The 27,680-nt window shown below is 42.9% G+C and overlaps 1 protein-coding gene across 1 annotated transcript in view; it reads left to right on the top strand.

Moving 5' to 3' along the window:
- The window catches only part of PPARGC1A (PPARG coactivator 1 alpha), a 563,553-nt gene that overhangs the window by 353,212 nt on the left and 182,661 nt on the right, over positions 1 to 27,680 (top strand). The gene's annotated exons all lie outside the window — the stretch shown is intronic.

The raw sequence follows: 27,680 nt of genomic DNA, 5'->3' as shown, positions 1-27,680 counted from the left end.
TGTATCCAATTTAATGCCCACTGTAACCTCCAGGCTTCAGGTCCTTTTCTGCAGAGCTGTTGCTTGGCCAGTTGGTCCTAGGCCTGTAGTGGTGCATGGGATTGTTCTATCCTAAGTGCACGATTTGCCTTTGTTGAACCTCATGAGATTTATTTTGGCCTAATCCTCCAATTTCTCTAGGTCAGTATGAAGATATTGAAAAAAAACTGGTCCAAGGACTGACCCCAGGGGCACTCCACTTGATACCAGTTGCCAACTAGACATTGAGCCATTGAGCACTACCCATTGAGCTTGATGATCCAGCCAGCTTTCTATTCACCTTAAAGTCCATTCACCCAACACATACTTCCTTAGCTTGCTTGCAAGAATGCTGTGGGAGACCATATCAAAAGCCCTGCTAAAGTCAAGTTAAATCATGTCCACTGCTTTCCCCGCATCCACAGAGCCAGTCATCTCATCACAGAAGGCAATCAGGTTGGTGAGGTATGATTTACCCTTGGTGAATCCATGCTGACAGTTCCTGATCTGTTTCTTTTCCTCCAACTGCTTAGAAATGGATTATTTGAGGAGCTTCTCTATGATTTTTCCAGGGACTGAGGTAAGGCTGACTAGTCTGTAGTTCCTTGGATCCTCCTTCTTCCCTTTCTTAAAGATGGGCACTATATTTGCCCTTTTCCAGTTGTTAGGGACCTCCCTCAATTGCCATGAGTTTTCAAAGTTGATGGCCAGCAGTTCTGCAATCACATCATCCAACTCCCTCAGCACCCTTGGATGCATTGCATCTGGCTTCATGGACTTTTACACATCCGGCTTTTCTAAATAGTCCCTAACCTGTTCTTCCACTGATGAATCCTGCTTACCTTCTCCCCAAACTGTGTTGCCTAGTGCAGTAGTCTGGGAGCTGACTTTGCCTGCAAAGACGGAGGTAAAAAAGGTACTCCAGCCTTTTCCTCATCATCTGTCACTAGGTTGCCTCCTCTGTTCTTTAAGGGATCCACATTTTCCCTGACCACCTGTCTTGTTGCTAACATGTTTGTAGAAACCCTTTGTGTTACCCTTCACATCCCTTGCTAGCTGCAACTCCAATTGTGCTTTGGCCTTCCAGATTTCATCCCTGCATGCCTGAGCAATATTCTTATACTCCTTCCTAGTCATCTGTCCAAGCTTCCACTTCCTTTTTGCATTTAAGCTCACCAAGGAGTTCTTTGCTAAGCCAAGCTGGTTGCTTGCCATATTTGCTATTCCTCCTGCACATCAGGATGGTTTGTTCGTGTGCCCTCAGTAAGGTTTCTTTAAAATACAATCAGCTCTCCCAGACTCCTTTCCCCATCAGCCTGGCTTCTGTCTCTGTTATTCCAATCACATTATAGTTTCCTGACTGTATGAGGACTTCCAGTTCTTCTTGCTCTCTGCGTTCATGTACAGACACCTGAGGTGACTAGCTGTTTGCCCTACTTTCTGAGGAAGAATGAGGAGGGCTCCCCTGCTGCCCCCTCCTCTTTGTGCTTCCTTGAGGTCTCCTGCTCCCACACTTCCCCACTTACCTCAGGGCTTTGGTCTCCATCCTCCAGTGAATCTAGTTTAAAGCCCTCTTCACTAGGTTAGCGAGCCTGTCTGCAACGATGTGCTTCCTTCTCTTCATCAGGTGGATCCCATCTCTTCCTAGCAATCCTTCTTTTTGGAACAACCTCCCATGGTCAAAGAATCTGGAATCCCTACTGGCAACGCCACCTATGCAGCCAGGCATTGATCTGCAGAATACGTCTGCTCCTGCCTGGGCCCTTCTCCTTGATTGGAAGGATGGAGGAGAACGCTACCTGTGCTCCTGTCCCCTTCACCCTTGTACCCAGAGCCTTGCTGTCACTCTTGATCTTCTCAGGGTTATCCCTGGCAATATCATTGGTGCACATATGGGTGAGCAGCATGGGGTAGGACAAGTCTCAGTAATCCTCCTGTGACTTCTTGGATCCAGGCTTCGGGTAAGCAGTATATCTCCCGGGACAGCAGGTCAGGCCAGCAGATAGATCCCTTTGTCCCCCGCAGAATGGAGTCTCCAACCACCGCTACCCATTGCTTCCTCTTCATGGCAGTGGTCTTGATACTCCCCGCCTTGGGGATTCCTGGCCTGGCCTCTTCCTTCAATGGAATGTGCTCCTCCTCTGGTATTGCTAGCGCTTCATATCTGTTCACCAGGCAAACTGCTGCAGGTGGGGATGATTACTTCTTCTTGCTGCCACAGGTCACAAGCTTCCACCTTTCTGGAAGTCCATGCCCTTTTCCTTTTCTAGTACCACCTCTGGTAGTCCTTCCTTCACAGTCCTAGAGGAGCTGATGATGCTAAGCACTTTTGAAAATCTGACCACAAGACAGTAATGTGGAAAATAGAAATAATCCCTGAGACAGCTTATTCTCATAATATAAATCTCCCAATTAATCAAAACATGGGATCAAATATATACCTCAGAATGTAGTTATTTCTTTGCCATTCCCCTTCCCTGAAGTTCACCAAAAAGATCTAGTCTATTCATGCTTTAGTAAAGAATGAATATGAGGGTGGTCTCACATGCTCAATCGGTGCTAACTTTAATAAGTCCCAACATGCCAATGATTTGCAATTGTTGCAAGTGCACATGCGAACCTCCTTAATATTCATTTATATTACTTTATGTGGTGGAAAAATATCAGACAGATTCAGACCATTTGAGATTTACAAGTTTTATCCAAAGGTTGAAGTCAAAAGAACCCTTTCCATTGATATTAATAGATGAAGCCAATGCTCAGGCCTTTACTCAGACCAGAAATCGTATCAAGAAACTAAGACAAGCTGTAAATTGTTAATTTTTTCTTTTAAAATACCAAAGAAATGAAAAACAAATTTTCTGTAGAAATTTTTGGGTCCTTTGATTTTTTCTCCTACCCCAATCTTTTGTCTCTTTTCTTCTTTTTTTCGCTCTTTCCTCTTTTTTTCATTTCAGTGGTAAAGTGGAAAAAAAGAAGAGAAAGGGAAAACACCTACCAAAAACAACATTAACAAGAGCAAACAGTTTTCAGTTTTTTGGTGGTAAATGAAAAAATACCAACTGAAATAGAAATGTCATTGTATTTGAGCCAAAAAGCCATTTTTCTATACACAGACAAAGAAAAATGTAGAAAAATAATGAACAAAATCAGCCAGTTTTATCAGCTCTATTGTAGATATTAGAGAACTGGAACAATTTACCCCTGATGGCCGCGTCCATGCGTGCAGGGGTATGTACTTGCAGCAGCACAAATAGTAGCCACAAATTTGTGCCTCAGCGCATGCCTCCAAATGTGCACTTTGTCGCAAGACACATTGTTCCACTTTGGGCAAACTGCCCTTGCCCAACTCCTCCCAGCTCCTGGTGTGCTGGAACAGGAGTGCTGCTGTGGCCGGCAGCCAGAGGACCACAAAGCTTCCGTTTGTTTTGGCACATGCTATTTTTGTGTGGTCTGCATTGCTTTTTTTTTCCTGGTGCTTTTTTTTGCTACCAGGAAATCCCAGTAGCAAATTTTGCCCTTGCGCTGCAAATTTGCGATACAGGGCACATTTTAACATCCCAAGTACGTGATTTGTGATGTCACAAAGAGGTTTGTGGCACCACAAACCACGCATAGTTTCATGTCTGGACATGGCCGATGAGGCAGTAGCAATGAAGCACTTGGTATATATGGAGATGGATACACTTCTTAATTAGTGTGTCACTGGCTTTGCATCAGAATACATTTCTGAATAGAACTGAAGTATTTCCCTGTAGATAGCGTGTTGTAGTAGTCTGTTCTTAGAGTGACAGAGACCCTAGTGCCTATTATTACTGTACCCATCAGTCACAGGAAAACTGTCTGCATGATTTTCCAGTCAAGCAATACTAAGTATGATACTGAAAGTCTGGTTTTTGTGTCAGGTACTGACCTCACTCTATGAATCCTCCATGAGAGGACTCCATGCTTAGAAAACTAAACTAGCGGTTTTTTTAAATATATTTTTTCAGAATTATAATAAAAAAACCTATTTATGTTGTAGCTACAGTTAGCATTCCAGCTGTGAGCACACAGACTAGCCCTTGGTCTCCAAACTGGCCTCCAAACTCTTCCCTCCTGCTATTAGTGTTTCTATTGCCAAGTTTTCATTCAGGTTACAACAATACTTATTATATGTTAATTAGAGATTAACATATAAAAACAGTAGAGCAAAACTTCAGTTTCACAGTACTTCACAAAATTCTTCATAATGAATGATGGTAGCATTTGAAAGAAGATTTATTCAACCGAAGTAGATGGAAAAATATTGCCTGTGCCACTGCTGAGATCATGTTGTAAGCTGAGAATCTAATCAGATCTCTATGCTTTATTGGCTATAATTTACAAAGATCACTTTTCAATGCTAAACTGTAACTCTATACTTAGCAATTTTTCTGTGTTTAATAGGATACTTCTGTTTCTCCCTATGTGACATAAATAATTATTTCTGTTTTTAACCTTGCTTTCCACTGAAGTAAATGGGAATTACTTTTATCCTGTAGGAGAATCGGAACTTTTTTTTGTTAGCTCCTATACTACTTTACAGGTTAATGTATCTCCTTTAGAAATACAGTAGTTGGCAACTCTGTCTTCAGTAATTATTCAGTAGAAGACAGTTTTAGTACTAAATTCCAATGTGCTAGTTGGCTGAATTTTTTCTGGCAATAGCAACAAAAAGCTGTCTCCCTAATCTTGCTCTCTTTTTTCTGTTTAAATGAACCTAGTGATGTCAACATGTGCTCCCTATCTCCAACCTTTATTCTTTTGTTTTATATTTATAAATTTTGGACTGGAACTTGCAGGTGAGTTTGGGAGGTGTCTTGTCAATAATTTGCTTATGAAGCATTATTTTCCTGGTTTGAAAAATGTTATTTATGTGCTAATCCATGTGATGTGGCAGTTATCATAAACTATTAAATTTGAGTATTGTACATGCAAAACTCTAGAAGTTCAGAGAACTCTTGGTTCAGAGATGATACCTTTTATTAGACCAACTAAGAAATCACACACAAAAAAATCTTTTTCTGTATTGTACATGGCACATAAGTCAAATACTGCAAGAAAGGTCTGTGGATAGGTATTTCACTTTAACATTTGCTTCCTTTTAATTGCAGTAGATAAAAAATACAAGATTAAGAATACATTTAGCCATGAAATAGGTAGAGCAATGGTGTGAGTTTTTTGTAAGAGATCCTGAGCTCTAACCTGGAAGCAGTGTCTATAATGCTTGTGTCTGAGATGCTACTGCCTTGTTCTTGATCTCATTCCTGAGATAGCCAGGAAGGGGATCACTTTTGTGAGGCAGATACCCTCAAATGAGATTGTCATATAGGCCACCAAATAGAAGTCTGAGCCCCCTCATGACCTATAATCACTGACCTGGTGTGAGTTCAGACGATAAAAAGAGGCAAATAACTCCATTTCTGATTACAGGTTTATATAAAGGTTCTGCATGTAAAATTCTTAACATTACAGAATTTATATAGGATATATTTAACTTGAAAAACAGTTTATTTTATAGAAATTCCAACTAGCAATAATGTAAATTAAAACAACAATAAAATTCACTTTGTACCGTATGAGGTTCAGATTCAATAATATGCTGCTGCTGTTGTGCGTTTCCAATTTAACAAACGGCAAATTCACACAACAGGTTACCATGTTGGGGTTGTACTAGAGCTGCTTGTCTTTAAAGCCAGGGCTGAACATAGTTGTGGGATCAGTGCTATGGAAACTTTCAGTTTTAGGTTTCTAGTTTGAATCCAGGCTTAACTGGCTTTTCAGCAGTATATGTAAAACAAGATGATAGTCTCAGTATAGATCCTCTTACATCACCAAATAGGCACCTTATAGGTTTTCTTAGAGACATTTAGATTAAAACTGGCATGAAGCCTGAATTGATTTCTTGGTTCTATAGAAATTATTCCAGGTCAGTGTGTAGATAGTAAGGATGGTTGTTCCTTTACTTAGGTTGCATATGTTCTGTTGATAAATACAGGATACAAGTCTTCAGGGTTGTCATTCCAAAAACCGATCCTAAATGCTAAAAGTGCACATTAAATTGATGCAGTGATTGCATGAAAAAGATTCTAGTGAATTTTCATTGTTGCATACTGTGTGTGTGAGGGACACTCAAAAGTCTAAAATGCTTTGATAATGACCCTTCACATTTTAGTGCTGTTTTATTTTGCTGCCATTAGAGAAGTAGCAGGTCACTAATCTGTGAAGACATTACTTCGCAGCCCTCAAACTCCTCAAGGCTTTAGATTACTCTCTATTATCAGATATTTATGGCTTCCAGTTTAACCTGCTTCTGAAATTCGTTGGAGAGTGTGAAAATATACAGAATCCTGGTAAAAAGAAGCTACAGCTCCGACAGCTGCATGCCACAGGGAATAAATACTTTTTACCTCTGAAGATTTGGGGATATTGCAATCCTCAAGTTACTCTTGTGAATATAATTTGAACTGGTATGCACATGGGGAGAAAACAGACCACCAGTGTTCATAACTGACTGGAAGAAAAATCAGCAGTGATGGTTGACTACAAAAGACTGGCCTGTGCCCATAGACAGGGAGCCAAGTGCAGAAATATTGAAGACAAGGTGACATTTGTAGGGTTGTGCAACAGGGAAGTTCCTACCTGTATTAGGCTAGACCAGGTGTTCAGATTTGAGTGACAGTTGCTCCAAGTTAGTTTTGTTGTGTAGGCATAGCCTAAAGGATGCTATCAGAGGCACAGGTTGGAACAGCAGTACTAGATCATAATCCTCCTTAAAACTTGAATCATGTATGCTCTATTGTTTCATATTAAGCACCTATGTCAGTCTTTTTTAAAATAGATTTGTTACTAAATAGATTTACCCTCCTCCCAGTTCAGCTGAACCTCTCTGCTTCAACTCTTACCTTATTCTGTGCCACCTGCTCTTGATTTTTCTAGCTGCTTTCCTATAACTAAGTGCAGTGGAAAATATCCATCTGCTAAAGGGTGAGGTATTAGACTGAGGTGACAGACAGCTTTAAATAGGTATTACAGACATGTCAAACTAAGTTAAAAAGGACAGATTAGGCAAAAATGTCCCAGGAAGATCTGGATAGCAAAAGAGGGCATTTTATTAATCAAAACATGCAGGATGAGCAGAAGATGGGGGAGTGGGTTTGCAGGGTGGAGGCTTTTTAATCTGAGAATATCTGCCTCTAGTTAGATTTCACTTGTACTGCTGAAATACAATGATCTAACCGTGACATGAAGATGATGAGGTGCAACAGACTGTATCAACAGTTTCACAGATGTTTACTTGAAGTTTAATGTTAATGAAATGCATAGATGTGCCTTGTACATTCTTTTTCCCCTAGACCCCATTTTCACATTTGGTCTGCTTTATAGCTGAATTAATTTATCTCATTTAGCACATAAGAACAACAGTCTTCAGAAAGTCATTGCATGAATCACCACAGTTGGAGTCCTGTATTTAAGAGAGTCCAGGGCTGAACAATTGTAAAGGCTAAACGATCATTTAGCCTCCGGAAATAAGATGTCTATTGAGGTGTGCAGGAATTTTTTTCACTGTATCTTCATATCCTGACACTTCTAAAGTCCCTTGTCAGAAGAACTAAATTATTAAAAGTACTAAGTAACATGTCATTACCTTTTGTAACAGTAAGAGATAATTGCAGGCTACATACTTTAAGGAAACAAATTGAGACAAAAGCCTATTTACATATAGTAGGAACATGTGCAGATTAGATACAACTGCCCTGTTTAAACTGTCAATCTGTATTATATTGGAGATTAGATAAATGTACATAAACATTAGAGGTATTTGGCAATATTTCTCTGTCCTTGCACTGTACTATAGTCCAGTACTGGATGTGTAGAAGAAATAGTTGGTTAGCACTTTCATCTCTCTCTTTGAATGGTCACATACATGCAAAATAATTTAACACACAATTTTTAATATACGACATATTTTTAACTGAATATATATATGACAAACAACTTTGTGTCAGAAGCTGATAATTATGGGCTAAGTACAGAAGTTGTGCTTAATGCATGCTGTGTGTGCAAAAAGCACTTTACAACTATAACAGAACAGATGTTCGTTGTACATAAAATGCTTTAAAAGTGGTATGTCCCACTCGAAATTAACCCTGGATGGATTTTTGCCTGGTCTGGCCACAAAAAGTGGTTTATAGGTGTGACCAAACACAAGTGCATGGCTGCAGATAGCTTCAAAAATGGCCGATCAGGGGAAAGTATGACCCCTCATTGCATGAAGTATCAGATAAAGGTGTTTCAAAATGTAGCATCTTGTGTAACTTGTGTCTGTGAAGCTCCCAGCCTGTCATTGTTTTCAGGATGGGAGGGGGGAAAGGGAGCAGAGGGAGTTGACTCTGGGAGGTTTTCAGTCCTGTCTGAAGGGTGGGGTAGGTGTATCTATTGCTTCTGGCTGCTGCTGTCAAGAGATTGGGGTGCGGGAGCGAGGTGGGGGAAGGGAACCCCACTGCTGCATGGAGCTGAGCTCACAGCAGGGGAGGTGCTCTCTTCCCCAGCCCTACCCCACCCAAGCTCCTGACAGTGGCAGCCAGAAGCTGCAGTGTGAGCCTGCCTGGCCCAGCTTTATGCCTTACCCAGAGCTGTGGCTGGGGGCAGGAAAGGAGCCCCTCTACCACACAGATCTGATCTCCCGTCCCCCTCCTAAGGCCCAAATCAGCCAGCAAGGCTGGGTCCACATTGCAGGGGGACTCCCTTCCTGCCCCCCCCAGCCACCAGCTCTGCCAGCTGGTGGGGGGCTGGGGCTGGAGAGAGGGGCCACTCTAGCAGCCTCCTGAGAAACGTGCCGGAACACACCCCAGATGCTGGCCTCGGCCAGTGTGAGCAGGCTCCGAGCCACCCCCGCGGAACAGCATACGTCTGCTGAGTTCTCTCCCACTGACTTTTAGCACTTTGTAAAGCTTGATAGTGTGCTTCTACCAGGGGCTTTTTGAATGCCTGTACTTAGCCCTGGAGCTACATTAATATGATTATTTTGCAGTGTGTACTTTTTTTGTAAATTTGTATTTTTCTGCTTGTACTGGTCACTATTGTGATTGTCACAGTTATTTCAAAGTAATTAATCTTACTGCAGCAGGAATGGAGAAAAAAAGAGAAAATGGTAACAATGTTAATGGTGAGCACTGTCTATTGAGACATTGAGCCTTGCCTTCTATCGACTTTAAGACAAAAAAGAAACCTATTTCTGGTTGAGTGCTGACCCAGCTACTGACCATCTGCTCTTGGACCCCTCAGCAGACAGAGTTCTGTGTGGAAGCAGTAGTCTTGCAGAGATTATTATAGGATCATAACCTTAGAGAAAAGGCAAGAAATTGTCCTCATGGAACAAGGAGGTTGTGGGAAAGTTATGGAGAAGAATGAGGTTACAGCATGGTGAAGAGATCATAAATTCAGGTGACTGCATCTGCTGTGGGTACTTTGGATGGATCTGTGTTACTGTGTTACTCATTGAATAAATGCCTTAATGAACATTGTAGTCAGTTAGAAGGATTTATGCTAGAGTCTAACAACGAGACAGGGAGAATACATGCTGAAAGCCAGAAAATGCTTATCTTACCAAAACCACCCTCACATTTCCTAAATAAACTAATTTAATCTGGATTAAAGACTTTTCTGGCTGGAACTGTGAGGTGTGCATGGATTTTTTTCACTGTATCTTCATGTGAGTATGAAAACTAAAATGTCAAGGTTGTTTTGTTGCTCTAATTGATATTCTTTTAAAATTGTATTTGCCACACCCTTGGCATTAGCCCGGGCTGAAATGGTTTTATAAATATCAAAAATGCTGCTGTTTATTGTTTTAGTAAAACTCAATCATATCACATGTCACAATTCACATCTTTTTGTGTGAGCACAGCACAGACCCCGAGCCCTTACACCTGCATGGTGTGTCTTAAATCTGCTTCAATGGGATTCTGCACAATCATCAGGGATGACCAGTTCATCTCATGGCATTACTGTGAACTAAATATCCCTGAGTCTCATACTTTCATTTGAACATGATTGAAAGAGATGTTCATACTCTAATAAGAAAAAATGTGAGAGACATTGTGGTCTAAATTTGTACTTTTAAATATTTTTCCTTGGTTTTTCAGCTTGAAATTGAATGAATTCTCTTTCTTTGGATATTGTCCAAGCACTTCCTGTTGCCTGTATACTTGTTACAGTTTTGTGATATTTATTTTAAAGAGCAGAACAGTGCATAAAAATCTGAAGCTTTAACTGGGATTATCCATTTAATAGCTGGTTCTATAGCTTAAAAATGTACTGTTCTGCCTCATCACTTTAACAGCTAGCTATTGTAGAGAGGAAAGATGACCCATGCTATGATCTCCTACGGAAGATAATGGAAAGATCTTTTGAAAATGTTGTCAACATCTTTGATGGTATTTTCAAAGGGATTCTAAAATGGACAGAGTGATAAATTTCACTGAATATAATTACTCTGATAGTCCTGTTGTACGCTAGGGAGAAGAATACATGTCCAGACTCATGTGTTCTCTCCTACTGCTTCAAAGGGAAGAGAAGTGTTGAGGCAATGAATGACAGTGAAAAATTTAGTTACTGGGGCATGAAATGAGAGGATGAAGGTAAATATTGTTAGCCTACTGAGCAGGCTTTTGGGAGCGGTGACATCATGGCCTTTTTCACTGCATCATGAATCCAGTAGAAGGACAAAGTTAGAAATCTTCTTGTAAGCATCTAAAATGCCTTTGTACATGTACAAGAGAGTAATATGTTAAATCTGCTGTGAGATTTTTTTCAGGGCAGAGAGCATGGATTGGTCAAACAGCAAGTAAATAAAAGCTTCCACGAGAGTTTCTGGTAGCAGTATAACTATAAAATATAGAAATTCCTACTGACTCTAAAATTAATAATAGGCGAAGTCAATGTTAAATGGCCTCAAGAAAAGAGGCAAAATTCTTATAAAAAATGAGAATCAATATGATACCTTTTCACAGTACAATATTGAACCCGCTTTCCCTTCCCCCAAAATAATATTGACAGTTATACAGAAAGCATTTACTTACTTCTGCTAATGGAAAACTGTGATAACAATCTTTGAATAATAGGTTTTAGAAATATCAGCTATTGGGTCCTTATACTAGCTTTACCAGTCAATACTGCAGGTTTTCTTTAGAGAGGCAGCAGTAGTCAGAAGTGTGGAAGGAATATGTGCTACCCAATCTATCTTAAATTTTTTTTTGTATCTCAGATGAATTATTAAATGCAAATTCAGCAATGCAAGGGAGGAAAAAACAGATTATTTTCCTTTTGAGTTTGCTGATTAGTCAATTGCTTAGTTCATGGAGGATGCCACTTGTGTCAAGTTTCTGTATACTTTCATACAACTGGAGCATGATACTTAACCGTATCTCAAGTGAATGATTTTTCAATTAGCCTGCAGTTCCTTGGCTGTATTCCCTTTGCAGTCCTATGTGGGTGATGTAGAGCAAAGGTTTAAGAGGTTTTGGACAATTTATGATGTTTAGAGAGGTTGTTTGTCAAGAAACAATATCTGCAACAACTTTTATGTTCAATTTTAGTCCTGGGTCTTTTGTTTATTTTTACAGCACTATTTTCTGAGGTGTTAAAGCTAACTTTAAGGTATTGTTAAAATGGAAAAAAAAAAACAGCGTTAAGAGATCGAGTTATCGGGAGGTGCACAACTGTTTTTATGATATAGTTGCAGACAGGAGTGCACTGTGAATTGGTTTACTCGGCCAGCCAAACCGAGAAAGAAAAGAAAGATCAGAAACATTTGAAAATGAGATCATACAGCATGTGAACTATACAGACATCTTGCCCATGTTTTTTTTATGAGAAGTCTTACTGACATTTGAAAAGTAGGGACCTGTTCCCTAGTCTTTAGGTTGACTGACATTTAAGGGCAGCGTAAGGCATGATTTTCTCTCCCTCCTTTTAAATTGAAGTTTTCATAAATCAGCGTGAGGGGAGAAACCTGGTTACATCTTGCAAAGTGCAGAGATCTGGATAGAAATATAAAAAAGTAACCCATGACATTTTAAACACTTTGCTGATTCTTGTTTTTTTTATATATCTATACAAGCACAGATATAGAGATGTGGTTGTACCTGAGCAAGGAGAGAAAAAATCTGAACATGATTTAATTTCTGGTATTTATTGCAGTAGCTTGGATACAATCACAAGGGATTTTATTAAAATTAAAATGAGATGGGCAGATTGAATGTGTTGCTGACTACACTGCTATGGTACAAAACCAGAGCACAGCACAGAGCCATCAGCCCTAGCACAGACAGGCAATGAGGCCTCATACTATAGACAGACTCTGATACCCACTTTAATTGGTGGTGTATGGTGCTGAGTTAGATAACAATGCTGGCTGTTGTGTCTGCTAAGTTTATTTCGGCGGGAAGAGGGGAGACTCAGGAAGCAAGAATTTCTCTTTGATCGCTGATGCAGTACTAGTGGTTCAGCGCTTAGAAAACTGTCCTGTTCCAGAAAGAATCTGTATTCTTCCCACCTCAGCGTTTCTCTGCTCTGGCAAGTCTGAAACACTTGCCCTTCAAATGGCAGTTCCATCTCACCTATTATAGTTTCCCCAATATTTTTGTTAATATTGCATAGTGACTGCAGATCTTGAATGGTTTAAGAAAACTTGAAGCAAAGCTAATATTTTCACCTCAGTTGTGTTTCCCTCACCCAGCAAAGTCTGAAGCCATTCAAGTCCTATGTTGCTGCTGATATCATACCGCATTCCTATTTTCATACTTAAACTCCAACTGCATCATCAAACTAAATAGGAAAATACCAACTTTAGTTAATATTATTAGTAAAGAAATAATGACATCAGATACTTTTTCCATTTAATTAAAGTGGGTGTAGCTCTCCTTGACCATGGAAGCAAGACCTACTTGCTTATGTTTTTAAGCCAACATTTGAAATAGCTTGTTTCTCTTTTTAGCAAAAGTCTCTTTGACTTCTGAGCCCCTCAGACATAAGAATGTCCATAATGAAAAAAATCACGAAGGACTAATCCAGAATCCTGCATAATTCAGGTCAAGCTCCCAAGAGTATGATCAAGGCAGGATGGTAGGGTGCTTCCTCTGACAGAGGACTGGTCCTCTGACTAGCCTCTGACAATGCCTAGTTTTGTTTCTGTTTAGGGCCAGATGTAAGAAGTCATGCATCAAAGCCAAAGTAGAACAATTGTTTTATAAAGGGTAATAAAGAACATGAATCAAGGACATTAATATGGAGGTACGTTCATGCTAAAACTACCTGGAGAGAATTGATATAAAGTGACATGAGATTTTGCTTAAAGTCATTTGATAGCACAGAAAAATGCCAAAAAACCTCGTTGCTTTTATAGCTAAACAAAATAAAAATAAGGGTGCTTTTAATATATCCTCACATCATTGGGTTGGAAATTTAGGCAAGCATTTTGGTATGGCATCACACATTGTGGATATTTATAATGACACTCTGGAAGCTGAAAAACACCACCTTGGGGATGTGGTTTGCTTTAGTGCATAACAGCGCATTTATCTTTTTCCAAGCTTAAAATTAACATACATACATACATATATGTAAAGGCACCTGTTGGCTATTAAGTAAGCTGTTTGGACCAGCATAAATATTTTTTGTACAGTACTATTGTGGCATTTCACTTTTAAATAAAACATTAGAGACCTAGGTCTAGATTTTCTGCTGAGCCAGTGGCCACTCCAGACAAGAGGAAAGCCAGTATCCACTCCAGACCAGCAGCACTTTTAAGACTCTTTGCTCCTTAAGCAGTGGTAGCTCTGGTACTAGTGTGAATGCCTAGGGGCTTCTCTTATTTAAATACAACAGGCTATGTAGACCCTAATAGGGCCACCTATTCACTGTTAGTTAGTGGAACAAAGCAGAGTTGTGCCCCTTTTATTTTTCCCTTTGCATGTTCTCTGTACAGTTGGTGTAGGGGTCCCACAGGTCCAAAAATTCAGTGGTGAGGGAGCCATAGCAGCTAGTTCTGCCTCCACAGTGCTAAATTTCCAGACCTGTGGGGAGCTCTGTTGGCTTGATAGTTCACTAATCAACACATGGAGGTGCCCTAGGGCCTGATCTGAGCATGTAAGGGTTGGCAGGAGGCAGTGTGGAGCCCAAACTTACAGCTCAGGGTCAAGCAGAAGGGGCTTCGATTTGGCAGCATTGGGCCAAGCAGAAGTGGTCTGAGGCCTGTTCTGGCCCATGGACCACCTATCAGGTCCATGGCACCAAAAGGTTGAGTACCACTGGTGCTTGGCAGGAGTTGGCAACATTTTGCCTCTGCCCGCTGGAGCTCGTGACTCGGTCCTCTGGTGTGGGCTGCAAATCTCCACCCCCAGGAGAGCTCAAGCTGCTGCTGTTATGCTCTCCAGAGATATCTGGCCCCTTTGCAATGTGGGTAAGAGCAGCAGGTAGCATTAGGGAGGAAGGTACTGCAGAGGGGATGGGTGGCATGGTGCAGCTGCCTGTGCTGCCCTTGGCCGAGTCAGCTCTTTTTCAGCTGGATCCAACCTCCTTGTGGGCCAGATTCATCCCACAGCTGTCTGTCTCTGGTGTAGGCTATACACCAGCATTAGGCCAAGTGTTAGTCCATTCTTGACTGGGCTGAAGCAACCGTAATTCAGCTCCTTGTGTTATTCAGGAGGGTCTGAGGAGTCATAAAAAAGAAAATAATCTGTCCCTTTATAGTTGAGATATAGTTAGCTGAACTGCAACTCTATGAATCATATACTGCAAATATTTACTGTATCATTTTGTGCATAGATCCATTGAAAGCAATACAAATTCTCACATAAATACAATAGTTATCAGTATTGATGATAGCAGTGGTGTTCTGTGTGGTTTGCCATCAAATCTGTGCCTTGAATCAGATAGAGAATGGATTTCAAGTAAGATATTCCATGTATCCCACTAGAGACTTACTGGGGACTATTGGGTATCTGTGATTTAGGTAGCCCTAAATGCTGTTCCACTTTGTACAAACTGCTTAAATGTTCAGTGATACATAGAATAAGAAAGTGGGACTGGCTCTCTAGCCTGAACTTTCTCCTCACAGGTAGAAAAATGGGTATTTAATTAAATACTCCAATGAGTGATGGCAGTCCACTGTATAATACCATATAGCCTGGGGATTAGGGCACTCTGCTGGACATGGTGATATGGATTCAGATCTTGCCTCGAAGAGGAGGGAATTGAGTCTGGGTCTCCCATGTCCATAGTATGTATTTTGACCCTGAAGTCCTTGGCTTCATACTCCACTGGCATTTTTATGAATCTAGCCCTGAACTTTTTATTTCCAGTTGAAATTTAGCAAATTTGGCCTGAATTCACAAATGATCTGAGATGACCCGCATTGTCATTGTTAACAAATTCATTGTTTACCAAAAATAAATGTTCCTTTTAACCAGGATGATCATAAATTATGATATATAAATTACTCTTTTTTTTTTTTTGGTTTTATTATTTACAAACTTATACAAATAGAAGACCCAGAGTCTGTCAACCTCTTTCACTGAAAGTATGGCTAAAACTGAGTAACAGCCTTCATGTTGATACCAAGGGGACAGGTGTTTTGGAATAATTTAATACAGATGGGCAAATAGATCAGTCTAAAGAACCAATATCAGGTTTTTCACATGTATGCAGACATTATAGTGAAGCTGACTGTTTTAGATGTGAAATGTCAGGGACTCAGAGTTAGGGAGGTTGGAATGAGTGGAATGAGTCTTTTACTGATCTGGATGTAACAAAGTGCATGATTGATGGTGCCAATTGGCTTCTGCCTGTAGAATGTAGCGATGCTACAGAACCTTCTCCATAAACTGTCCTTCTTCCACTACTGACAACGCTATTGCTAACAAGCAATTGCTTGTTAACTGCTAAATGGTACCAAATTAAACATCACCAGTTCTGCAACATTTTTGAGAGCTACTAGTTGATCTGTCTACAGAACATGCCACATGGATCTTGTATTATTTAGCCTGGTTTGGGATGGAAACCAGTTTATTGCAGAGACAGAACATGTGACATGAAGCTTGTACTATTTAGTGTGGTTTAGGATGGAAGCCAGTTTATTGCAGAGATACTCCGGAGAGAATGGAATAAAAATGCAAGGCCATGTCCTCCTCAGCTTGCATAAACCAACATAGCTTCACTGAAGTCAATGAAGCTTCTTTAAAGTACTATGCTTTCTACTCTATTCCCTTGGCTTCTTTCCTTTATATGTCTATTTTTTCTACCCTTCATGTTATGATAGTGATACTAAATGATGATGAAAAAAGACTTGGTCCATCACCAAACACTGATTTTTAGATAATTAATACTTGGCACCAGGATAGCACTTAACAACCATGACTGGAAGATAACTGATGAAAAGTCCAGGCATGGCATCTTCTATTTATTACTTCTTTTGTGTATGCCAAGGACTTAATCATTTGTTACTTCTATTTTTCTAGGGGGATAGGGAATGAGGATTACGTTTCCTTCTTATGAGAGGGGAAGATACTACTGGGATACTCCAAGTAGTCCTTTGAGTAGGGAAAGTAAATTAAATTTGGCTGTTCTACAAGCCTTCTACCCAGAAAAACCATCTTCAACCTACGTCAGTGTTATGCTCTAATGATGCAGACAGTATTGTGGGTTCTTCCATCTGCAAGACTTTTATAGTCCTTGATATAATCTCTGTTTCTCCAGTCAGTGAATCTTGGGCCAGGAAATCCTGGTAGCCCCTCCAGCATTGGACAGACCTAATGTAGTATTTTCCCCTGGTTTTTAATCTACCTGTTGGTGTCCTAGTCTATTCCTCCCCTTTCATAAAGCTCATTTTAAGGTATGTTTCATTTTCTTTAAATACAGGCTGACTATGCTTACTTAGTGAGTTATCCCAGTCTCTCACTGTTCTAAATTTAATCTAGGTTTTTAATATAAATGAACTATCTGTTCAGCTGGGTGAAAACTGAACATAGGTGACAGTGTGCTAAAATTACCAGGACTCTCACCTCTGGGCCATAAGGCTGCATATTCATTAGGCCCATACCAAGACATGGGCTCATCCCCAGTGCTGCTACTTGGTGTTGTGCTATTTGAGGAGCTGTTCTCTGGATGAGATGTTGCACTAAGCAGCCTTCTACCTTTTTCTGGTGGCTGGAGTCCAGGTAAAAATGGAAAGATGCCAGAGATTTATTTATTTATTTATTTTTTGCAGAAAGCAAGGGATAATCCTATTGTCCTAGCTAACGTTTGCCCTCTCAACAAAGCAAGTACTACGGTCCAAGACTGTGCATGTGAGCTATTGCTGAGCACACAGTTGCTTCTTTGTCTAAACTGTTGCAGCACTGATAGTTACTCACTTAATTTTGTAACATGCTTTTAGGATACCTTGAGTGCATCTACACAAACATTTACTCCAGCCTAGATTTACTGTGCAGTAAGGTTCTGCAAAGTAAGGGTTTTTGGGTAGGTGTCTACATATGTGGGGATTAGGAAGAATATTTTTCTCCCAGGTCCTTGCAGCCCTGCAATGGGCCCCTGCCACCCTGGCTGCTAGTCTAGGGGCTGGCAGAGAGCACCAGGCCAGGAGACAGTGTCCCCAGGGAGCTAATGCTTGTAATGGACAATGTCCTCCTGCCCCAGAAGAAGGGAGCTTCTGGCCCTGACTCCCTGATCAGGGGCACAGAGCTTGGAAAGAGCTTCATGGGAAGGACAGGTCCCAGCCCCCTGCCCCAATCTGTTGGTGGGACAGCTAGCAGCTAGCTGCCCAACTGGCAGATCAGGGCAGGGGGCTGGGACCTACCCCACCCCTACAGCTCTTTCCAAGCCCTGTGCCTCAATCACCTGATCCCAGCCAGCCCCGAGCTGTGTGGGGAAGTCTGCATGTGCAGCCTGGAGCTGGCTGGGGATTGCCCAAAACAGGACAGTCCTCAGCTACCTCCAGAGTTCATGTGCTTCCCTGCACAGCCTGGGGCTGGCTGGGAACTATTCTGGTCAGGAGGCAGGTCCCAGCCAGCTCCAGGCTGGGCAGGGAACTGTTCCCATGCAGGGAGCTCCCAGCCCCTGCTTCATGATCACAACTGCAATTGCAGAGTGGAGGCTGGGGAACTTGTTCCCAGCCCCTGCTCTGCAATTGCAGAGTGGAGGCTGGAAATGAGTTCCCAGCCTCTGCTCTGTGATTGAGATCAGGGAGCGGGGGCTGAAAGCTCCTAGCAGCCAGGGCAGGGGGGCATTGTTCCCACCCAGGCACACAGGGCAAGGGCTGGGGAGTTTGTTCCCCCCCCCCCCCGAGTTGGGGAGAGCTTGTTTCTAACAGAACCGGGTGGGGAACAAGGTCCACAGCCCCCACCAGCAGGGATCTCCCAGCACCGGCTTAGCGACCCTGGGGTTGACGCTGGGAGATGCTTATCTCCCAGCTTGAGCTCTGCTGCTGGGGGCCCTGGTTGGGAATCTGCTGCTGGTTGGGGCTCTGGCTGGGAGATAAGGGTCTCCCAGCCCGAGCCCCTGACTGTGGAGCTTAGGCTGGGAAATAAGGGTCTTCCAGCCTCCTGCTCCCTGATCACCATCTTGGAGTGGAGATTTTGCTCCCAGTCAGGCATGTACATGAGTGCTACAGTGCTGTTACTAATTCTCAGTAAATTTGCTATTTACATTTGCAGGTAGCAAATTTACTCGGTATTAGGGACATTTACTGCCAAGTAAGCATGTGCATGTGTAGATGCACATGACTACTTCGCAGTAGAGTATGCTAATGCAAAGTTAAGCATCTCATGTAAACATGTTCCTTGAGAATAAAAGGCAAGTTATAAAGCTACATTTTAGTTTACCTTTGAGAAAGGATAGGAGCAAAAAGCCAAGCACTAGATTTCATACTAGATACTTCATTAACTTAAAAACAGAATACGAATGTAAATTATAGCCCTTGTTATTACTCATAACTACAGTTCAGATGATAACTTGGCAGTTTGCCCACAACTCTTTTATAAACCAGTAACCTCCAGAATAAATTATACATCTACATAATACATAATTGTCCTTAAAAAGGCAATAATTGTTCTAAAAGGTACAGTTTGCAGTATATTTCACATGAAATATATACTACAAAGCCAGCCTTGTGGTTCAGCTCATAGTAATTCTTACCAAGTAACCTCTCTGCTTTCTGATGTCGCAGCTCAGTTTCCTGTCTTGGACTCATGATGGCGTAGTTGGGTGGGGTAAGGCTGGGTAGGAGGGCCGTCCTCCTGAGCAGAGAGTACATTGAGTAATATTCCCTGATGTTTCATTTTGACCACAAGGGTTATTTGATGTTTCTTCTAAGGTCCCCCACAGAGCATTAAAAGGTGGTAAAATGACAAGCTCTGTGGATGACTTGATGACTGGACTTTAGCAAAGTTTTTTACACTGTCCCCGATGATATTCTTATTAGCAAGTTAAGGAAACAGACTAGATGAGTATACTGTTACGTAGATATATAACTGGTTGGATCATCATACTCAGCAAATAGTCCTCAATGGCTCACTGTCTTGGTGGGGAGAAGTATCAAGTGCAGTTCCCCAGGGGACTATCCTGGATCTGGTATTTTTCAATATCTTCATTAATAATTTGGATAATGGAATCCAAATTGCGGATGACACCATATTGGGTGGAATTATGGACGTTCCATTGTTTTGATTCCTGTCTTCTGCGGCCACAAAGAAAAGCCCATCTTTTCTATAATCACCCTTCAGATATTTGAATACTTTTATCAAATTCCCTCTCAACCTTCTCTTCTCCAAACTAAATAACCTTAGTTTGTTCAGCCTTTCCTCATAAGTCTTGTCTCTCAGACCACTGATCTGACCATTCCAGTAGTCAGAAGGTTTCTCCTAATCTCTGGTCTAAATTGCCCCTGCCTGGCTATGAGGGTAGTCAGGTGTTGGAAAAGGATGCCTAGAAGATGTGGAATCTTCATCCTTGGAATTTTTCCAAAGCAGGTTACACAGAAACTTGGTGGGATGGCTTAGTCAAGAGATGATCCTGCCTTGAGAAGGGGGCTGAACCAGATGACTTTGCAAGGCCCCTTCTATTCCTACTTTCCTATGATCCTAGTTCTGACCCTGTTTTTATGTATTGCCATGTGTGCTCCTTATCCCAAAGCTAGTCCCCACCTTTTATTAGGTCTGCAAAAGTACCAAATTGTAACAGGTGCATTGCACTAGCACACGTTTTCACGTTTTCACGTTCTCTCAAGTTCAAAATATGTTGGAACTACCAAGGCTTGGCTCTAATTTTGGGGTACTAGGTGAAACATGACAAAGGGAGTGGCTTATTCTTGAAGAAAAAATGAAAACTCTATAGATCCTGTTTGTTCTGCTAGTTTATTAAAGATTTAAATTATGCTAACTGTAATGGTTTGTCCCAGCATCTTAGCTATGCATGTAGTTTGCCTGCTTGAAATTTGGCCAGTTGCTGTCCTCTATGCTGTATTTTAGCAGTGGACAGTATGATCCCCTTATGAGCATGTTGGTATGTACTCCTAAAGGAAAGGTACTACAAAAATGAGGGCATTACATTTTAATGATTTTATTAAAATACATAGGTATTCAAGTAAGTAAATAGTACGCAGGGCTGTAAATTAAAGAGCTCTGGTATTTGTACAGCTAATAGTCTGATTAGACAGTAGGAACTATTCATTTTTTTTATTTAGAATCGTGTTCTAAATTTTATTTTACTTTTTTAAAAGCCATATTTAACAGAAAACCCTTTTCACTTATAGCATTTCATACAAAAATATTTTTCCATATAATACATGCTCTGCAAACTGATTATTTCATTGTTTTTCCTCTGTTACTTTTAGTGCAGTTTTCAAAAGTTGATATTAATTTGCTAACACAAGATTGACTGTCAAAGTTGCTGGTGTTTTATAATCGAACTCAAGTGATAGTTCTGTTTGTTCATTGATATTCTTATAAAGTGGTCATCAGAAAAGATTACATGTACTTTAACCTGGATTTATTTTTTGGTTGATGGTCTGCAAGACATACTGCAGAGACATTTCACATGGGAGTTAGTGTGTCACTGTAATAATTGATACTAGAAAGTTATGTGAAGGTCTTATTGTATTAAATAAACTAGCTATTTCTCAGAATGGAAAGATAAATGGTTGGAGAGTAAAGAAGAAACCTGCTATAACAATGACCTAAGATGTAAGATATATAACCTACAGGGAAAGAACCCACATATTTTTTATCATTGCTTAGAAAGGTCACTATTTTTCTACAACAGTAACAGAATAATAATATCCTCAGTTAGCAAATACTTGCACAACCAAATGATCAGATGCCAATACATGTTAGAAGTAAATCTTTACCAGGGAATTGTTTTTTTCCATGTTTTGTTCACTGCCCTTTGAATGATTAGATGCTGTCAGTCAATACAGCATTTATATATACGTGATTAGTAAGCTTCCTTATTTCTGAAGGGCAACTGAACTTCAGCACCTCCAGTGGCAGAATATCAGTTATTTTTTACCGTAAATTCTATAATGTTGATACTTCATTTGTAACAACAATTTGATTGTAAACCACATAGCTGTTTTTAAAAACAAATCTAGCCTTAAAGTATCTGTGGAAATCATAATGATGATGATGCACTACAAGAGAGAGAGTTTTTCTCTCACATTTTTTCCCCATTTACTGATACAGAGAGGGACAGACAAACAAATTGTACTGAATTAAAATTTGGGTGGGAAGGGAGATTAACCATAGATTACCTGCTTCATGGTAACTATTTCAAGTGTGACCTCCCAACACAGTTTATGTATTTTATCCAATGACACTTTGGGCTTTGTTACACCTGATGATGTGAGCCACAAAAATGTTGATTAGTGTTAGTGCTAGCTTAGAGTTTGGAGCAGTAACACCCTTTGTCTAGAAACCTTCTCTGACTATCCCCCACCTGCATAGCTGTGACTTGTCACTAAAGGCCTGGTGAGCAGGGAGAGGACTAGAAGTTGTAGCTGTGAGTTGCCACTAGAGGACTGGTGAGTCACAAGAGGCTTCTGTCCCTGTTCTATGTGAGAGATCTGGGAATAGTGGAAGACTTCAACTTGGTTGGCGCATCTGTGGGGAGTGGCCACATCTTAATGGAACAGGAGCTGGGTATTGAACATCAGAGAGAATTCTGCCCTGGAGTGGTATAACTTTGAGCTGCATAAAGTGCTTAAAACCACTTTAAGGTGTTAATGACAGTCTAGAGGTTAAGAGCTCCAGGAGCCACCCAAATTACTATGTAACAAGGCCCTTTACTACAAAGTAGATTCAGGCAGGGACAAGAAATCACTTTTCCTCCCCAGGACAGTGATTTATTGCTGGGCTATAGAGTTATTATCTGTCATACTTATTCCCTCACTCACCCTATGAATCTTGTTATCATTTCTACAAAGCAGCCTGGCTTCATCAGGAGCAGTGGAAGCTCCAATCCTTCAATCCTCCTGGGAATTGGAATTCACCTGGGGGTTAAGCACTCTCATGAAAGGTGGTAGATGTGCATTTAAATCCCCTTGGGTGGAGGAAGGAATTAAACTCATGTATCCTACATCCTGACCACATGCTTTAAATCGGTGGTTTACAAACTTGCTAAAGTCATGGAACTCTTTCACATCACTTCTTCTCCCACAGAACCCCTAGTCTGTGAGCTGAGGTGGAAATAGATGACCTGGTCTCACAATGGCACCGTACCACCCACTCTACCATGACAGTGACTGGATGACTCTGCCATGACCAGCCCCTGCAGAACCCCTGATGAGTGATGACCTAGCACAGTACGCAGTGTGCAAACCACTGTACTAGGTTATGAGTAGAGGTGCACCAATACATTGGTCCCATATTGTATCAGTTCCGATAAAAGGCAAATTAATATTTTCATCAATCGGCTTATTTTGGCTCATGTGGCTGATAATGTTTACCAATAAATGCCGTGTGCATGCATGCAGCCACAGAATGCACATGGCCAGCAGTGCAGCCTGGCATCTTGGAGAACAGTGTCTGGCTGGTAAGTCTGTTGGGGAAGGAAGGGGGTTGGTGGGTGGGGCAGACCAAGGCTCCTGCGGTCAGGGAGGTAGTGGGGCTGGAACAGGGGAAGGTGCTGCCCAGCCAGGGAGGGACATGGGATGGAGCCGCAAGTGGCTTGTCTGGGGAACATGGGGGGGGCAGGCGCGGTGTCTCAGCTCCTGCTGCTGCACACACCCTAGGAGGGCATGGGGTGCCCCTTGGATCTGTGCACAAGTTTAGAGTGGACTGCCACCATGGGCTGGGGCAAGGGTGGTATTGGACTCTTCCAAGTGGAGGGGCTGAGCCACAGTTGTGCTCAGGTTGGGCGGTGGTGGCACTGGGGTAGGGACTACGGGAGGGGAGGGGCTACAAACACCCTAGAATTCTCCATATCCCCCCCATAGTAGTGCTGCCACTGCCCATGCTGAGCACAGCTTCCCCACTGTGAAGAGCCCAGTGCTGCCCCTGGCCCCAGCCTGCAGTGGCAGCCCACCCTCACCCCACATAGATCCAGGGGGTACATGTCCTCCATGCCCTCCCAGAGTGCACACTGTGGTGGGAGCTGACCCACCCTCCCCACTCCCCTCAGACGAGCCACAGCTTTGTCCTGTGCCCTGCCCAGCCCCCCCCAGCACCAGCCCCACTCCCTCCTTCTCTGCAGGGTCCTCAGTCTGCCCCCCCCATGCCCCTTCCTTCACCCCTTCCCCCACAACAGACTTAGCAGCCGGACACTGCTTTCCATTCCCCTGGCCACACATTGGCAATCAGATCATTATTGGCCAGTATAGCTCGTTAAAAATTGCCCATGGGTCTTGGCCCAATAAAATCTCTATCAGTGCACCCCTAGTTATGGGTGTTGGTTGACCACTCCTGCCTGTGTTTTTGAATGAAAAAGGCTGTGGCTGCTGTGTTTTGTGGTGAACTCAGTGCTACTGGTTTGTGTTAGGCATGCTATGGAATATTCTGTTGGGACTCTTGGAGGAGTTACACAGTCTTAGGTGCCTAAATGGTCACACAAGATTTTTGTGGATCATCAACTTTGACTAAATTCCAACATAGTTGCTTTCTCTGGGCATTTTTACACGTGCTCCGGGGGCTTGTGTGTAGTCTAAAAAATTTCTGTCTTAGTTTTGAGCTGACATCTGTGTACCATGTCACAGCACACAAAGATTGGGCCCCATCTTTGTGTGCTGAATCCATCCCACAGGCAATAGTTTGAGCACCACTGGGGTAAAGGAAGAGAGTTCCTCTGAAGTCAGTGTTGTCACACCAGAATGTAATCAGTTTGACCCAAAGCTTAATAAAGTGAATGATATTTACTTCAGCAAGCTGTATCTAGAGAATGAGGCTCTTTGTATGTAGCAGCACAGCACTAGGGGTGCAACAATAAAGATTTCTGGGCCAATACCAATAGCCAATTATTAATGAGCCATATTGGCTGATACCAATCCAATTGCTGATATGCAGCCCAGTAACTTGGAGAGCAGCTGGTAAGTCTGTTGGGGGGAAGGGCTGAGAAAGTGTGTGTGGGCAGATCAAGGCCCCCAGAGTGAGGGATGGAGTGGGGCTGGGGCAGATGCTGCCCAGCCTGGGATGGGGGCAGGGCGGCATGGCACAGGACCGAGCCACAAGCAGTTGATCTGGGGGATGCAGGGAGGGGAGGCAGCTCCCACCACTGTGCACACCTCCAGGAGAGGCATGGGGGTCACATGTCCCCCAGATCTGTGGGTGGTACCAGGGCGGGCTGCTGCTGTAGGCTGTGGCTGGGTGTGGTCATAGGCCTTTCCCAGTGGGGGGCATTGGGCTGGGACTGCACTCAGGGTGGGCAGCAGTGGCAGTGGGAGGCAGAGTTTGGGAGGGCTACAGAAAATTCTGGGAGTGCAACCTGGTTCCAAACCCCCTGACAAGAAGAGCCTACACTTGCCCCAGCCTGCAGTGGCAGCCCACCCTCACCCTGTGTGCAGATCCAGTAGGCATGTGCCCCCCTGCCTCCCACAGAGGTGCGCATAGAGGCAGGAGCCACCCCCAGACAAACTGCTTGTTGCATGATCCTGCACCCCTTCCCAACCCTGGCTAGGCAGCGCCTGCCCCAGCCCCAGCTCCACTCCTTTCCTCACTGTGGGGGCCTTGATCTGTCCCCCTCAACACACTTACCAGCTGGACGCTGCTCTCCACACCGCTGGACTGGTGCATGCATGCGGCATTTATCAGCAACTTTCTTGGCCACATCAGTCAAAAAAAGGCAATTGCTGATAATGTCAATTTTCCTTTTATTGGTCCCGATACAATATGGACTGATGTATTGGTGCACCTCTACACAACACAGTCTTGAACCATGTCATATTGGTTTAGTCCCATTGTAAACAGGAGGGTACACTCTTCCTATTGATTAATCAGCACTATTTCCTGTAGCGCAGCACAACTTTTCCTGGTAAGTCTCTCATCCAGCTACTAAACGAGATAGTAACTTATTTAGTTTACAAGATATGATATTATCAGAGTGTATAGCTTCATATGTGAGGCACTGCTAAATTGAAAAATTTAGGAAGAATTTTGGGTGTGTATGAGCTTCAGGATTGGGCCCCTTTTAGCAATAAAACAACAGTATCATAAAAGGAGCAATTATTATTATGTCTCAGACAATGAAAGAAAGTTCTGGTGCCTTTGCTATTCTTTTATGTTCTTAGTTTCTGTGGAGCAGTGTTTCTCATCCCATGGGTCACAACCCAAAAGTGGGTCCCAGTAGTTTATGAAAGGGTCATGAACAGACTTTAAAAAATTGATCATATTTTGCATACATTTTTCAAAAAAAAGATGCTGCTTGTGCTTCACCGTATATTAAAACGGCATACTAATAAATGGGGGTCCAGGTTTTTTGTTTGCCAGGGAAAAATGCAGATTTTCTCCTTTTAACAAAGAAAATCACAGAAGGAAACCATGGGTTTCCATTTGCAGGCTGGCAGAGTTCTAGCCTGCAAGAGGCTGCTTGGGGCTGGGGGGAGAGGGAGGAGGGCAATCAGGTAAGGAGCACCACATGCCCATGTGCACACACACACATGCATGGGGCAGCCAGGCAGCGTGGAACAGCTTCTTCAGCTCCTCGTAAGTAAGTCTGTGGCACGGGAGATGGGGCGTGGGAGGGACACAGACAATGCATTGCAAGGGCAGGAGGGGCACAGGTGATGCATTGGGAAGGCATGGGAGTGCATGTGCCCCCCCCCCAGATTTGCACACCGACAGCAGGCATGGGGCTGCAGCCTGGCTGGATCAGCACAGGCAGGAGCTGCCTCTGTGGCCCAGCAGGTAGGACCTGGTGCAGGAAGGCAAGACTTGTTGCTCCCACCACCAAGACTCCTGTACCCACTGTGCTACCAGCAGCACAAGGGATAATGGATGGGCGGGGACGGCTGCGCTGCCTCCGCCTCTTGCTACCAGCAGCTTGCATGCTGGTCCACAGCTCTACCCCACCACCATGGCCCGGCGGCTGCTGCTGCTGTCACGCCCCTCCAGGCAGCACTGGTGGCCTAAGGGGAGCAGCAACAGTGGCAGCTGGGCCATGGAGATGAGGTAGAGGCACAGTCCAGCGTGTAAGCAGCTGATGGTGGGAGGAGGTGAAGCTAGCACCGCTCCCCACTCGCTCATCCTTTACTCCTCGCAATGCTAGCAGCAGGGCTGGTGTAGGGTCCCGGCAGCAGTGACAGCAGCAAATCTCACTGCCCCACTCTGCCCTTCCATACCAGGTCCCACCTGCTGGTCCATGGAGGTAGCTCCTGCCTATGGTGGTCTGGCCAGGCTGCAGCCCCATGCTTGCTGTGGGTGCATAAATCTAGGGGGGGCCATGTATACCCCCATACCCTGCCCACTAGCCCTCCTACCTCACATACTGGAGGGCTGGGTCCTGGGGGCAGGGGCAGGGGTTTTGGAGTGAAGGGCACCAGCAGGGCTGGGGGGATGGGTGGGGAGCTGTACTGTCCTGTACTGGAAGCGAGGAACAGATCACTTCTGAACATTGAGCATTCTCCTGAGTAATAGACTGATTTTGAAAAGGCCAGTTTGTGCTTTCAGTAGTTCAGAAGTGGGAATTAGGTTACTTCTTCCTGCAGGCTGTGCCTATGTCCTGCCCAGTCCCTAATGGAAGAAGAATTTAACAGTGCCCACATACCTCCAGCACTTCCTAGGCCATGCATTACATCTGGTTCCTTCTTTGATGGTTTGTTTCCATGTGAGGCCAGTGGTATCACACTACGGGGTTATAGCTGGGTTGGCCGTATTGCTTTTTGTGCTCCTCTACAGTGTCACTCACTTCTAAACAGCTTACTTCTCATTGAAGGCAAGACCAGACCATCTTGTCTCATCCCAGTATGGTTTGACACTTAAATGCCTATTCTTCATAAAGGTACATCAGCAACTACTGGTTATCTTCTATTTGTCAGCCAATTTCTGTGAAACAATGATGACTACTTTTCAATAGGAGATCTCTAAGTCCTTAACAGAAAATGCTGAACAATCCTGATTGAACTCTTCCAATTCTTCCTCTGGTTAGGAGGAAGCATTTCT

The sequence above is a fragment of the Alligator mississippiensis genome, chromosome 2, assembly GCF_030867095.1.
Source record: "Alligator mississippiensis isolate rAllMis1 chromosome 2, rAllMis1, whole genome shotgun sequence".
Lineage (NCBI taxonomy): Eukaryota > Metazoa > Chordata > Crocodylia > Alligatoridae > Alligator > Alligator mississippiensis.
The sequence above is the reverse complement of the archived record's forward strand: the minus strand, read 5'-3'. Positions and strand labels throughout refer to the sequence as shown.